Source organism: Dasypus novemcinctus, chromosome 17 (genome assembly GCF_030445035.2).
Source record: "Dasypus novemcinctus isolate mDasNov1 chromosome 17, mDasNov1.1.hap2, whole genome shotgun sequence".
Taxonomy (NCBI): Eukaryota; Metazoa; Chordata; class Mammalia; order Cingulata; family Dasypodidae; genus Dasypus; species Dasypus novemcinctus.
The window spans coordinates 72,833,731-72,848,709 of record NC_080689.1 but is presented as its reverse complement, the minus strand read 5'-3'; positions in this window follow the sequence as shown (position 1 = coordinate 72,848,709).

Sequence of the window (14,979 nt, the reverse complement as noted above, 5' to 3'; positions counted from 1 at the left end):
AGGTGTGAATTCAAAAGGTTTAGCATCCCATCCCATTTCAAATCACTGATCTACTCCGACTCTGGACAAAAGGCTTCACTTTGGGGTTTTAGATTCCTTCTCTGGAGTGAATTCTGTAATCCTTAAAATATCTTTCCTTCTGGGAGTCAAGCAGTCAGTCCTCACACCAAGCCATTGTTCAGATCATTGTAAGAGTTTAGCAAACCAAAACTAGAGAGTCTAACCCTTTCTGTTTGTGTGAAGAAGTTGGATTTAGAGATTATGAGAGGGAACAACAGGTATCTTTGTATTCCCTGACACTCAAATAAAAATCCTGACCTCTATTTTATTTTACCTAGAGCTCACAAACCTGAGCGTCTCCTGCATGGCCAGCTTGGGGCTAAGCAGTAGCAGAAACATGCATCTTTTTTTCAAGTGTCTTGTGACCTGACAGATGAGATTCAGACACGTAAAATAGGGAGAAGGCAGTTCATTGCTAAACTGCAGGGCAGCAACCATCATTGTAATGATCCTGAGGGCTGGAGTGATCCCAGAAGTTTCACCGGGAGAGGTGAAGGGTCTAGAATGTTGAAGAGAATTTAAATGAGTGGCAAAGGAAAGACATTTCCCTTAGAGGTGGATGTGAGTAGGATGGGCAGAGATGGGCCTGGGGATAAACAGAGTGCAAAGAGCAAAGTAGAACAGCCCAGTTGACAAAAGCAGAGGGCAGAGGTTGCTCTTGGGAAAGTGAAGAGTGCTTATGTAAAAAAAAAAAAAAATAGTGCTCGAGTTGGATGAGCCTTGGAGCCTTGAAGTTCTAGGAATTTGCAGGCTGGACCCCTATCTGAAGGAGCTGTCAATTGCTGAGAAGGTACACCTCCAGGGAGGTAGCACTTGTGAAACCGGTGTAGACATAGCGGGCTGGAGACAGTCGTGCGTCTGTCCTCTAGGGACTGTGAGTTGATAATGGTCAAGACAATATTGGAAGCAGCAGGGAGAGAAACAATCTCCCTGGGGGCCGGCAGCGTGACTGTCCGGACTCCTCAGCAAGAGCGACTGATAGTGCCCCAGGACTGTGGTGGAAATTCAACATGCAAACATGCGTGTCACTGGGGGACCAGGCAACATGCACATATAAAATGACCATACTAGTCTCTGCTGATACCTGAAATTTGGGACTGAAATCTTTGTTCTTCCCCAGGAACATCTAAAATTCCTAATGTTCCCTGTCTTTTATCCATTTATGGCACCTATGCTTATTGACTAGCCTCTGAGAGCCACTGAATTCTTCTTTCTCAAATGCTTTTCCCCAACAGTTCACAGTGGAGATGCCCAGGTGGGTAGGGGTTGGTCTCCTCATCCACCAGTCCCTGTAATCAGACTTTAATTTGTAGAGCTAGAGGTCATCCCACAGCTAAGATAACTTCTAGACCTTCTAGAAAACAGAACAAAACAAAACAAACTATGTACTTCGGCTCTTCTTTAGGGGTTTGGAGCTGTACGTTCCCCAGAAAAACATGTTCTTAAAATAATCCATTCCTGTGGGTGCAAACCCATTGTATGTAAGATCTTTTGATGAGCCTTCTTCATTTAAGCTGTGTCCCATCTCAATCAGGATGAATTTTAATCCTATTCCTGGAGTCCTTTATAAATAGAAGGAATACAGAGACAGCGAAAGCCAGAGGAATTAAAAAGAAGGAAACAAAACCTTGAAGAGAAGGAAGAGCCCAGGAGATACCGCCATGTGCTTTACCATGGTCAGCAGCAGCCAGCCCCCAAATACCACAGTGTTAGTAGAGAAAGCATTGCCTTGATAATGCCTTGATCTAGACATTTTTCTGGCTGGAAAACCATAAGCAAATAAGTTTCTATTGTTTAACCCAACCCATTTCATGATATTTACTCAAGAAACTAAAGCACCTTGGACCATGAGAACTTTATCTAAACAAAGGTTCTAATTTGCTAATACACTGTAGTGGCTGACCATTGAGCTGTCGGTGAGCTGTTGTTGATGCAGTGCTTGCTGGTGAAGTTTTTCTAAGTCCCACCTTGAATGGCCCAGCAGAACGATGCTGCGTTTTAGGGTGAAGGGAAAGGTAGAAGGTTTCATTTCTGGTAGCTTTTTGTATTAGCCACCTCATTAGGGACCAAGCCTGTGATGTGTCTGAATGAGGAGGTATATTCTGCCTTCCCATTTCCAAGCTCAGGAAGCCCAGTCTTCCTGACGGGGGAAGCATCTGTCTTTGCTAAAAGAATATGGGGCCCACTCCAAAGACTATATAACAGCAAACATGGAAACAGAGCAAATCCTTGTGGTGCTGATCCGTGGAATAGCTAAAGCCTAGGGTGGGGAGAGGCCTGGACAGGATGGGGAGACACTGTAAATATGCTTTGGGGCAGGAAGTAATTCAGAGCAGAGGTAATTCAGAGCAGAGGAGGAGGGCCATGCATTTAGCCCAATAGACGAAAAGAAGAAACAGAGATCCAGGATTGCAGAGGAATAGTTCTGAGAAGTAAATAGGATGAGGGCAGATGAATGGAGATGTTAGTTGCTCGAGGCAACTCCCATAGAAAAGTTTGTCAGGAGGAGTCTTTTATTAAATATTGGAAGCCTGTATCTCAGATTTGTGTTAATTCTTTCTCCTGATTTGAAACTGAGATAAGTGCATGATGGAGAGTATGGACTTCATCCATCTTCTACATTCACAGGTAGATAGAGTGTGTGGACAAACTTCCATCTGTCTCCATCAAATCCTATAGTAAATGCCATTGTCATACCTTTCTGAGCATGTACTCTGTGCCAGGCACTGAGCTAAGTGATTTACATGGATTACTGCATTTTGTCTTCACCTCAACTCTAGTATTATTTTCCCCAGTGCATACATAAGGAAACAAGAGACATTTTCTCATCTGTGCACTGATTATAATAAAGCTACCTATCTCATAGTGTTAAAAAGATTGAAAGAGGTAATCCATGAAATTACTCAGTCCATGCCTGGGCCCTTAGGAACGATTAGATTGTCAGTTACTCATTTTCATTATGACCCAGGGACCACAATTTATTATCGCCAGAGCAAATGCCAACCCAGTGTTCCTGTGTCTAAAGGCTTTTTCTCTCTTGCTTGGATATGGGGAAAGTTCTCTTTGAGGACTCTTTGCTTCCATTCCACCCCTGTGGTGCTCTTGGCACTCTGCAGTGGTCTAGAAGGCCTCACGCTCTCTCCTTCCCCCCCGTTAGCATAATCTCCTACTACTCTAGTTCTTGCTCAGTTGGCTACAACCGCACAGACCTATTGTCCCTTAAAAATGGGACATGCTTCCACCTCAGGGCCTTTACACTTGCTGTTTCCTCTTCCATGAAGTCTTTACCCTTACTTGTTTGTTCTTCTTCCTCACCTCCTTTGGGTCCTTTTGCGTAAATGCTGAGTGAGATCTTCCCAGATTACCCTATTTTAAATTGCATTTCCTACTCTCCCAAACCTCTTTATAGCAACAACATCTGGTATACTATATATTTTACATAGATATGAAAATATCTACTGTTTGTCTCCCCCCATTAGACTGGATGTCCCAAGAAGGCAGAACATCCTTCTCTGTATCTGGAGCATATTAGGTGTTCCCACAGTTTGTGTTGAATGTTGAATGAGTGGGCTCTTTGATCTTCCGTGACACCTAATGATTTTCCCATGATACTAGAATCCTGTTCCTCTACTCAAGGACAGAATATTACTTCCAGTTCCTCCCAAAACCCTGTACAAATAAGATAGACGAGAAATAGCCAGCCTGTGGCCCAAATGAACAAGGATTATAAAGCCTGCTCCCTGGGAGAGGTAGCGCTCCATCGTGCTCTTCCCTTTGGCATTCATTGGTCCCCGGCAGAAAGGAGTTCAACAGAAGAGTAGAATTGGAAAAAAGGCAAGGCTCACCAAATTAGCCCCACAAACAGAGGAAAGTAGGTCACTCTTCCAAATACAAGGAAGAAGATCTCTGTTTCTAGGCAGGCTGAGTTCCAGTTCTGTGGATACATCATAATTCATTTAATTAATTTAATTCTGAATGTTGTGGGAAGATGTGTGTATTGTTTTTTAGAAATCTGCCTCTTTTCTTTTTGGCAGATGGTGAATCTCATCCCCTCTCTGCATAGCTCCTAAGTCAGCTAAAATTCTGTTTGATTGTTAAGAGAAGCCCTTATTCAGCCTTTCACTGGACATATATTCCGGAGTACCTACCATGTGCAGGCAAAATACAGCCCTTACCTTGCAGCGGTTTATAGCTAGCCTGTTTCTAAGAGCAAACTCTACCAATTTTTGGTTAACACTGACAAATACTTAATAGAAATTTCTTCCTCCACCTCATACCTGCTGCGGGTGAACTGAATATTAACCCTCCCTGGGTAACCTTGGAATAACCTCCCAAATGTGCAGCAATCACCATCCATCATACTTGCCAGTGACCTGGGAAAAATCAAGGTGTGAGTTATAGTGGCCATTACTGAACTATTTCACAGGACCCAGGAAATATTACCTTCCCTAGAATCTCTTGGTTAGGGACAGAGGGTAAAAAGACAAAACTGCTAGGGCCGAATCAACCATGAAAGAGGCATCATGCTTTCTTTCTCCTCTCCAATCACAGGAAGAACTGGAATCATCTTCTCACTTTCTGAGTTCTCATTTGCAGGTTTTACAGAGACCAAGGAAGATTGCAATATAAAACCAATACTTGATTCAAAATGCTGGGTTGCTTTTGAAGACTAAGTTAAAACCCTGTACTTTCCAAGCAAGCCAGCCAGCAAGCAAACATATCCAAAGTTTAAATGAAAGTGATACATTTCCTGCCTATTCTGCTTCTACCTAAGCCTCTTGCTCCTATCCCCTTTTCCACTTCCTAGTTTACCTGTTGAATCCACTTCTACATAAACCGGAGATTGATGGAGGATGAGGCTCCATTCTCTCAGGGTCTTAGCTGGGCGTTGGTGAAGTTTGGAGTCTAGATTTTGTACAACCTGAAGCAGCTTTTACGTCTCCAGCTTCTCTCCAAAAGACAACTTAATTTCACACCAAGGTGCTAATTTTGTCTTTTACTCTCAAGGGTGAAGAAAAAACAATTTCACCCAAAAACTATCAGAAACTAACACCAGGCTAGTTAGCAAAAGATAAATTGCATATTTTGGACTAGTCAGCTTTCCAGAACTCTATAAATAACACCATGTCTGTAGATCTAAATATAAGCTGGCCCTGTAGTGACAATACCCTTGTAGGAACTTAAAACAAATATAAAAGAGGTTACTGTTCATTGACTATATATTGGAGAAGAAAAAAAGCATCTCATGAATCATTCTGTAAAGATAAGGGAATATGTAGTTATGAATCTTCACAAATTGGTGACATCTCAGTTCTAATTGACTTGCCACTTGATGAGTTAGGAGAAATCCTCTTAATTTACCTTCATCACCAATCAATTTAGCTCCTGTGCCTACCCTTAAAATTGTTTGCAACCCCCACCCAAAACCTGATACCATGAAAGACTTTAATATCTGTGATTTGCTGTGTAAGAGGTAGTGCCCCACGTATGTTAATGGTACCTACCAATTTATTGCTTCCTCTCCAGCTCAAAGTCACATTAGGGACTGAAACTCTAATCCACAAGCTTTACCAGCCAGAAGGCAGCTATTTTCAATGACTTTCTCAATAACATTCACTCCTCTTTGACCTGTCTTTCCTCCTTTCATTTGCATTCTAGCTTGGTTTTAGGAGGGAGATTGCCTGTCCTGGATTGCTTCTTGCACGGTGGCAATTTAGTGAAATAATTCACCTGTCTTTCGGGTCCGTAATGACTTAGCTTATATAGTGTGCACAATTGAATAGCTGTCTTGAAACCTTGGTCCTAGGGTGTTCAAGCACCAAAGGACCACTCTTGCTCCAGAGATGGCCCCCAATCCTGCATAAAATGGGACGTTTCAGTGATGACTGGTCATACCCAATAAAAGAGACAGAAGTTTTCTAGTTAGTGTGATTTGCAAGGGGAGGTAATAGTGGCTAAGTTTAAAATGTGATAAATACCCACGATGTGACTGATAAATACTGGGAAGAGCATTTTACATATGATGATTATTTGTCAAAACAACTGATGAGGAAACAGGTTCAGAGGCTCTTTTACTTTCCTATCTGCTAAAACAAATAGCATACCATGGATTGCCTTAACAACAGGAATTTATTGGCTTATAGTTTCAGAGGCTAGAAGGCTTGCTTCCTCCTTGAGTTGGTATCCTCTGGTTGGCTGGCAATCTTCATGTTCCTTGGTTTCTGTCATGTGGTGAGGCACATGACGGCATCCTTTCCTTTCTCGACTGGGTTTGGCTGACTTCCAGCTTCTGGCTGTTCCCCATGCCTTCTCCCTCCATCTGACTTTCATTCTGTTTATAAAGGGCTCCAGTAATCTGGGTTAAACCCCAGCTTGATTCAGTTGGACCACACAGTAATGGAATTAACATCTTGAGATTTTATTTACCATGGAGCCACACTCTTCAGAATGCAGACCAAGACCAAGAAGATGTCAATATTGGGGTACACAATTCAACCCACCAGAATCACACCATTAGGAGGTGGTAGATAGGTTAGAACTTAAGTCTGTCCTGTTCCAAAGCCTGCATTATTACTTGCTTGACTCTAACCAGTCCCCCTTTGTTTTCCATGTTTTTACCTCTGTCTTCTTTCTCAGTTAGAATAGGTTGTTTTAGGCTGTGGCAACTAATATTCCCCAAATCTCAATGGCTTGAAAGAATAAGGTTTATTTCTGCTTCAACCTAGGGTTTTCTGAGAGTAAACTGGAAGGAATGCCTGTGTCATCATAAGTGAAAATGCAGGCTAAGAAGCTGTCACTATCTGGAATGTTGTGGTCACCATGGAAGAGGGAAAGAGCTGTGGCAAATCATACACTTGATTAAAGCTTCTGCCTAGAATTGGTCCATGTCACTTCTGTTTATGTATCATGGCCATATCTAACTTCTGAGGGTCTGGGAAGTTCATTGTTAGGAATGAATTAGTTGATAAATATCACTGATAATTACCATACTTCCTCAAGGGTTTGAAAATTCCACTTGGTTTCTAGCTAACTTTAGAACACCAGAGGTGAGTTCACTCACTACCAGGTGTGGTTGCTTGGCCCACTTTTACTAATATTTAAGTATGGAAGTTTTATCAGACTAGGTAGGTGATACCTGGATGGTGGTTCAAAAGCAGTAACGATGAGCTGCAATATGTGTGGATGCATTTAGGAAGTGGTATTGCTTGTAAAGAAGTTTGCCAGGACTAGATCATGGGTGCTAGCAAGGAAGAAGAGGGACTGGCTGGGTTAGAGAAAGCCTAGTGGGAACAGTCACTGCTTATTGTGAGAGACTTGAGTGGGCTGCAATAGGACATTTGCTGATCACGGTACTACCAAAAGACAATTTTTTTCTGATTCTTGAAGAGTCTTTAAGTTAGAGAGGGAATACCTTAAGTATGACACCTAATTTCTTTCCCAATTCCAGATAATATGATCTTTATAAGAAAGAGTTATAATAAAAAGGCCCTGGAAGATGGTAGAAAGGATTATGAAACCATGAGTCACATGTCCCTTTACATTTCTCATTTCTCTATCGCATACTGTCCCTTTCTATTCAACTGAAGAAAAAACTTCCTTTTTTTTTAAGGAGGTATCAGAGATTGAACTCAGGATCTTGTAGATGGGAAGCAGGTGCTCAACCACTTGGCTACATCTGTTCCCTGAGAAATTTCTTTTTGCCCTTGGTCCTAATGAAGTTCAACTTCTCTACCCAATGAAGACTGATCCTTAGATTAAGGGAACTTTTAATTACCAAGAACTATTTTTCTTTCTTGTTTAAATGTTTGGCATGTACATGTATCATTTATTAAAAATGACTAGGGAGTGCATATAGCTCAAGCGTGCCTGCTTCCTATGCATGAAGTCCTGTGTTCAATCCCCCATATGTCCTAAAAAAAATAAAAGGCTAATTAAACAAAAGCAAAATGAAAATGAGGAATTTCTTCAAGGGTAATCCCCCTCATTTTGCTGCAGCTCACCCAGGATCACAAGAGGTTATATTTGTTTTTTGTTTTGGTTGTTGTGTGTTTTTTATTTTTCTTTTCTTTCTACCAAGATCTTCCCAAGGAAGGCCTGATATTCAGACAATCTGTTCCCATCCTCTTCCCCAGTAAAGAAAAAAGGGACTTGTCATTTCCTCAGGTCTGTTGGTCTCTCATCATCTTGAGTTGAATCAATTCCTTTCACTGAGGTTGAGAACACAGAATCTGGTAGTGAAATGACAGATATTTATATAACATCTGCTATGTGTTAAATTGTATCCCCCAAAAAAATATGTTGAAGGTCTAACCTTTAGTACCTCAGAATGTGACATTATTTGGAAATAGGGTGTTGAAGATGTCATTAACCAAATTAAGATGAAGTCATACTGGAGTATGGGGTCCTTTAACCCAATAAGATGGAAGACTTTGCAGGGAGAGAAGGGACAAAGAGATAGAGACCCACAGAGGAGAAGGTTACCTGAAGACAGAGGCAGAGATTGGAATGGTGCATCCATAAGCCAAGGAATATTAAGAATTGCCAGCAAACACTGGAAAGTAGAAGAAACAAAGAAGAGTTCTCCCTTATAGGTTTCAAGGTAGCATGACCCTGTGGGCACCTTGATTTTGGACTTCTAGCCTCCAGAACCGTGGGTCAATGAATTGTTTTAAGCCACCCAATTTGTGGTACTTTGTTAGAGCAGTCCTAGGAAACTAACATAACATCTCATAATCTTTAAAGCATGTCCAACTCTTCACTTATTTTATTTTCAAAGCAACTTTCAGAGGGGTTAAGTAAAATAAAATGGCCACGTGATTTAGACATTGCTAGGAGTAACTGCTTTCAAAAGGCAAAAACTATTGACCTGTGAGGGACTTTCCAAGAAAATAGGACCATGGAATGCATCCCACAGAATTACAGGTAAGTAGCACCTGGAGATAAGTCAGTGTCAGTCCAGAAGAGATAAATTACCAGAATGGAGATGTATGCTCTACTAATTAATATATATCTACTCTCTGCTTTCTAAGACCCCAGTATGTAAAATGGAAACTTAATGCTAGCCAGTCAGAACATTTACTCACTTGCTTCCACGTTCATCCTTTCCATTTCCTTTTCCATTTCCTTGGTGAGCAACTTTCCACATGCAATTTGGATGCCACCTGATTTATGAATCATTAACTGATCAAATGAACCCCCCAAAATAATATCTTCTCTAGTATTTTTTTAAACAGAAGTAGATGGTCGTTATGGTTTGCTGACTTGAGGGTCTGCTGATATCCAGGAAGGGAAAGACATTTGCTCAGAGTCAGGGATGAATCTTGAGCCCAAGATTCTTAATGCTTACTCTTAATCTTGGGTAGATTTCTTTGCCCTGTTCTATATTTTCCTTTGACTTTTTATATATTCTTTTTACAAATCTTTACCCATAGCCTTAATTGCCGCTATAACTGAAGCTAGTTCTAAGAACTTGCTGCCTAGTTACTAATTTCTACTTGCTCTAGTGGGGGCTTTATTTTAAAATGTCTCATCTGCGTAATCAGCAAAATTTTGCTGAAAACAGTCAGTAAAATTAAGTTTGGATTCTTCAGTCTGGCTCTCGAAACTCTTCCACCCTAACCTCATCCTGTGTTCTTGGTTTCCTCTATTACTACTTTCCCTCATGCACATGACACTCTTGCCTAAGAGGAATGACTGTTATTAAATATGCTCTGTGGTCTTCCACCTCTGAGCATTTGTTTGTGCTTTTCTCTCACCCTGAAACACTCTGCCTTCCAAAGTACTTCCAGTTAACTTCTCATCCTTCCATATCCACCCTTTAACACAATCTCCTCCATAGAACTGCTATGATTACAAACTTTCATGGCCTCTTTTTCTTATGAATACTCCATACTGCTTTTCAAATTAAAAACAAAAATTTTTTTCTGCCCTCCCCTGCCTGGAGGCTTGTTCCTTTCTTTGCTGTCTCTTCTCTGTTCATTCACTGCATATTTTTTCTGTATTTGCTTGTCTCCCCTTTGTTGCGTCATCTTGCTGTGCCAGCTCTCCATGACACACAAGCCATCAGTTCCTGTGGTGCATGGGCCAGCTTGTCTTCCTAAGGAGGCCCTGGGATGTGAACTGATTAAGCCACAGTTGCTTCCCTCATGCTACTTTTAGTAGGACAGATGTTTTGTTATGAGGGCACTGGGTCTTAGTCATAATAACAGCTTACTAATATTTGTTGAACAGCAATAGCAGTTCTCAAATGTTGGACCCAGGAACCTTGACACTCAAAAACATTTGAGGAACCCAAAGAGCTTTTGTTTATGTCGATTTCATATGTAATTTTTATGATATTTGAAACAAAACTGAGAAGCGCCTAAATCACAAGAATACTCAAGCACACCCCCATTAACCATCAGGGTAGGTGATGATGCCATAACGTCATGGAGCCACTAGAAAGGTCTTTTATATGCTTCGGAGAGGAGGAGAGTATAAAAGGCAAATAATTCCTTAATATTATTATGCAGATATTTTAATCTTACAGACTCTCTGAATGGGGTCCAAAGATCCTTAGAGGTCCCTGGACCATACTTTGGGAACCACTAAACTAGTACTATGGAAAGAAATCTGGAATAAGAATTAAGGATTTCTAGGTTCACACTCTCCTGCCACAAACACATTGCCTATGATCTACCTGGGTCTCAGCCATCTTCTGAAAATGAGGGGAGAGGGCAAGTGATCATGGATACGCTCTAGCTCTAAGCACCTACTCCTAATACTACGCAGATGGGTACTATCATCCTCTCCAGGACTTCCTAGATGGGGCCATGCTCACACTCAGTCTCAGCCTTCTGGCTGCCTATCGGCCTGGTCGCTTATACATGTTACTCACATGCCTTAAAAATCATGGGATGAGTTTATGGCATAATAATTTGTGGATGCCAGGGAGGCAGGCAATGGAAAGAATCTCAGGCATCATTTTTGAACTACAGTTTCACTCTCCAGGAATGCTAGGGTCCTGAGTTTTGAAAGAATTGAGTCATGTGACATATGAAGCTAACTGGGGAGGATTAAGACTTGCAAAGATTTATAAAGTACATGAAGTTTCCCTAGAACCCATTCTCAGATCCTTTCCTTTTCCCACAGATGCCACAATATACCTCTTGCAGCAACTTCATACTGGGTCCTTTTGTGGAAAGTCTACCTCATGCAAGTTTCCATGGTTAGCTCTCTTCATTGCCCCTTTCCCTCACCACCAAAAATTACCTGTCATATGTCTCACCTCTTTATTCAATTCAAAAGCTAAAAGTAAACTAATTCGGGAAAATAAATTGTCATATATTACTGAGGTTTAATAACTTACTATGGTATACCTCCAGATTTAACTGTGGCCTTTAATAGACATCCCATTGTTATTTAAAAAATGGACTCAATGGAATTTGTATTCCACTAGAGGTTCTGTGGAGAAGATGATTTGGGTCAGGGGCTTTCAGCACTGCAAAGCACTACCTTGATGACTCACAGTGGTAGAAGAGGAAATACATGGAAAACTTGGTATAGTTCCTGGCTTTGCCAATGAATAGCTGAATGACCTTGAGCAAATTGTTCAAACTCTTTGAGCTTCTGTTTATTCATCTGTAAAACGAAGTTATTTATAGTTCTAAACCTAGGATATTTAGAACTAAATCAGCAGCTTCTTTATGAAAGGAATATTTTGGTCCTTGGCTTTCCAAGACCTTCTGTTTGACTGTTCTACCAATTCTACTTGGCATGTTCTCCTCTTGCATTTATTTATATTTATTTATTTTCAACCAAGTTCTTGCTTTCAGACACAACAGCTGTATGAGATAAGACACTAAAGGTTAGAGTTTTTAATATAGAACTGACAATCTCAAAGGTGGTTCTTTAACAAGAAGAAGAAACATGAGTTTTGGCCTCCACAAAATTAATTCTGTCTTTACTCTCTGTCAGAACATTAAGATTACAAGATAATGAGGCCCAATGGAAGAATAAATAAAAGGAGAATCTTTACCTGGCTGCAAGAGACAGATGGCGAAGCCAAGGCAATGCCAGGGAAGCCAAGATTCAGTACTGCAGTAAAAGAGAAATCATAATTGAAGGCAGTTCCAATATCTTTTTAAAGATATTTTTGTTGGATTATAGAATTCCAATTTTAATTACATTACTAATTTTTTTCTGGATTCCATTATTTCTTTTCATAAATTAGCTTTCAGTTTATCATTACTCATTTGAAGGTATTTTGTCTATTTCCCTCTGGATGCTTTTAAGATCCTTCTTTATGCCTTTGGTTTTCAGCAGTTCTGCTATGATGTGCCTAGGTAATCTTTTCTTTGTTTTAATTCCGCTTAGAGTTTATAGTGATTCTTGAATGTATGGCTTGATGTCTTTCCATTATGGAAAACTCTTGGCCATTATCTCCTCCAATATTGTTTCTGCCTTAGTATTTCTTCTCCCTTTCTGGGACTCCAATTACATTTATGTTAGTTTGTTTCACCTTATTCTATAAGTATTTGTTGCTCACTTTTGAATTTTCCACATTTTTTGCCCTGCATGATTCATTCCAAGTATTTTCTACTAACCCATCTTCCCTTTCCCTACTCATATATTCAGATGGTTTCAATCTATTCTTATACCCAAGTAAAGAATTCCTAATTTTAGTTATTATATTCTTCAGTTCTGGAGTTTCCATTGATTCTTTTCAAATAAATTCCAGTTTTCTAGTGAAATTTTCCATCTTGTCATACATTCTCTTGAATGTATTAATCACAAATATGTTCACATCTCTGTCTGATATCTCTCATCTAGAATATCCATGAATCAGTTTTATTGCTTCTTTTTAAATCCTGGTTCAGATCTTGGTATGCATGGTAATTTTTTATTGATTGTATATTATGAAGTAGAGCTCTGAATGGTGGAATCTTATTATTGAAAGGATTCGGGATTCACTTTCTCCTCTGGCAGACAGTAGAGTAGGGGCATTTCACTGAGCCAAATAGTAACTGAGCTGATTAGAGACTGCCTTTTATTACTTCTCTGGCTTGGTCTTACTTCAGTTTTCCTCAAACTAAGAGTCATTTTCTTGGGTCTTCTGCTTCTAGTTTTTTTCTCTCCCATGCATGATGATTGCAAAAAGTCAGTTTTGCTTTTCAGCTGCTTCAGCTTAGCATCTCTGCCTCTTGCCTCATGTTAAGAATGTGCAAATATATGACACTAGAAACATAAGCAACAAAAGTAAAAAATAGATAAATTAACTTCATCAAAATAAAAAAAACCACTTTTGTTAGAAAAGGGAACCATCAAGAAAGTGAAAAGACAGCTGATAGAATGGAAGAAAATATTTTCAATTATCATATCTGGTAAGGATCTAGTATCCACAGTATATAAAGAACTCTTAGAGCTCAAAAACAAAAAGATAAAGAACCCAATTGAACAATGGGCAAAGACTTGAATAGACATTTCTCCAAAGAAGATATACAAATGGCCAAGAATTACATGAAAAGATGCTCAAAATCATTAGTTATTAAGGAAACACATATCAAAACTACAATGAAATGCCACTTAACATCTATTGAAATAGCAATAAGGGGGAAAAATCAACAGAACATAGCATGTGTTGTAGAGAATGTGGGGAAACTGGAACCTTCATACACTGCAGATGGAAATGCAAAATTGTGCAGCCACTTTACTAAACAGATTGATAGTTCCCCCAAAAGATAACATAGAGTAACCATATGACCTAGCATTCTATTCCTAAGACAACTGAAAATGTATGTCCATGCAAATACTTGTACACAAATATTCAAGGGAGCTTGACAATTAATAGGCCAAAAATGGAAAGAACTCAGATGTTTATCAACTGATGAGTGATAAACAAAATGAAGTATATCCATAGAATGGAATATTATCCATCCATAAAAAGGAATGAAGTATTGATATATGCTGCAACATGGATAAACTTTGGAAACAAACCAGACACAAAAAGTCCCATTTTGTATGATTCAAATTTTTAAAAGTATTCAGAATTGATAAATCCATAGAGACAGAACACAGATTAACATTTTCAGGACCAGGTTGAAGGGTAATTGGGAGTGGCTGCTTAATGGGTATGGAGTCTCCTTTTGGGGGTGATAAAAATGTTTTGGAAAAAGAGTGATGGTCTCCCATCATGTAAATGTTCTAAATGTCATTGAATTTTACACTTTAAGATGTTAAATTCTCCAGGTCTGTATAATTCCATTAGCACTTCCTTTATTTTCCTAATTTTATGTTAAGTGAATTTCATTCCAACTTTTTAAAAAAAGATGAGCAAATAACCTTTGGATAAAAGCAACCTACAGACTGTTGGGCACATCTTAATGAGCTTCCCTTTTATTTGTGAAGCTTAGTGTTCAATTCTTGGCTACTTCATCAGCAATCTGATGCTTTCAAAAAGGTTTTTTTTTTTCTTTTAATTTATTCCAGATTTGGTGCTTTCCTGATGGATTGAAATTCATATCAATTTCCTTTCTCAGGCTTCCAAGAGCTATTATCGATTGTTATGTTTAAATCTTTAAAATGTTCATTAACTTTCAGCTTGTACATGGTTTATGTCTTAAACTAGCTTATATTCAACTTTACAATCAGAATAGTTCGTGTTTCTTACCTCCAGTATATAACACAATAGTGTTCAAAGTTTAGAATGAATCATGATCATTGGCTCTGAAACCAGTTTCTGCATCAAAATTCTAGGATGACACTAAAGAAATCACATTTAACAGGCATCACAGAAGAATCTGAAACCAGTGAGCTACAGAACTTTAATAAATACAGCCCAATACTGTATTTATTACATGAACAAACTCTTGTGAAATGCTCTTCCCAATTGAATTCACCCCTGATTATGCAATGTCATATCCATAACTTACTTTTCACTCT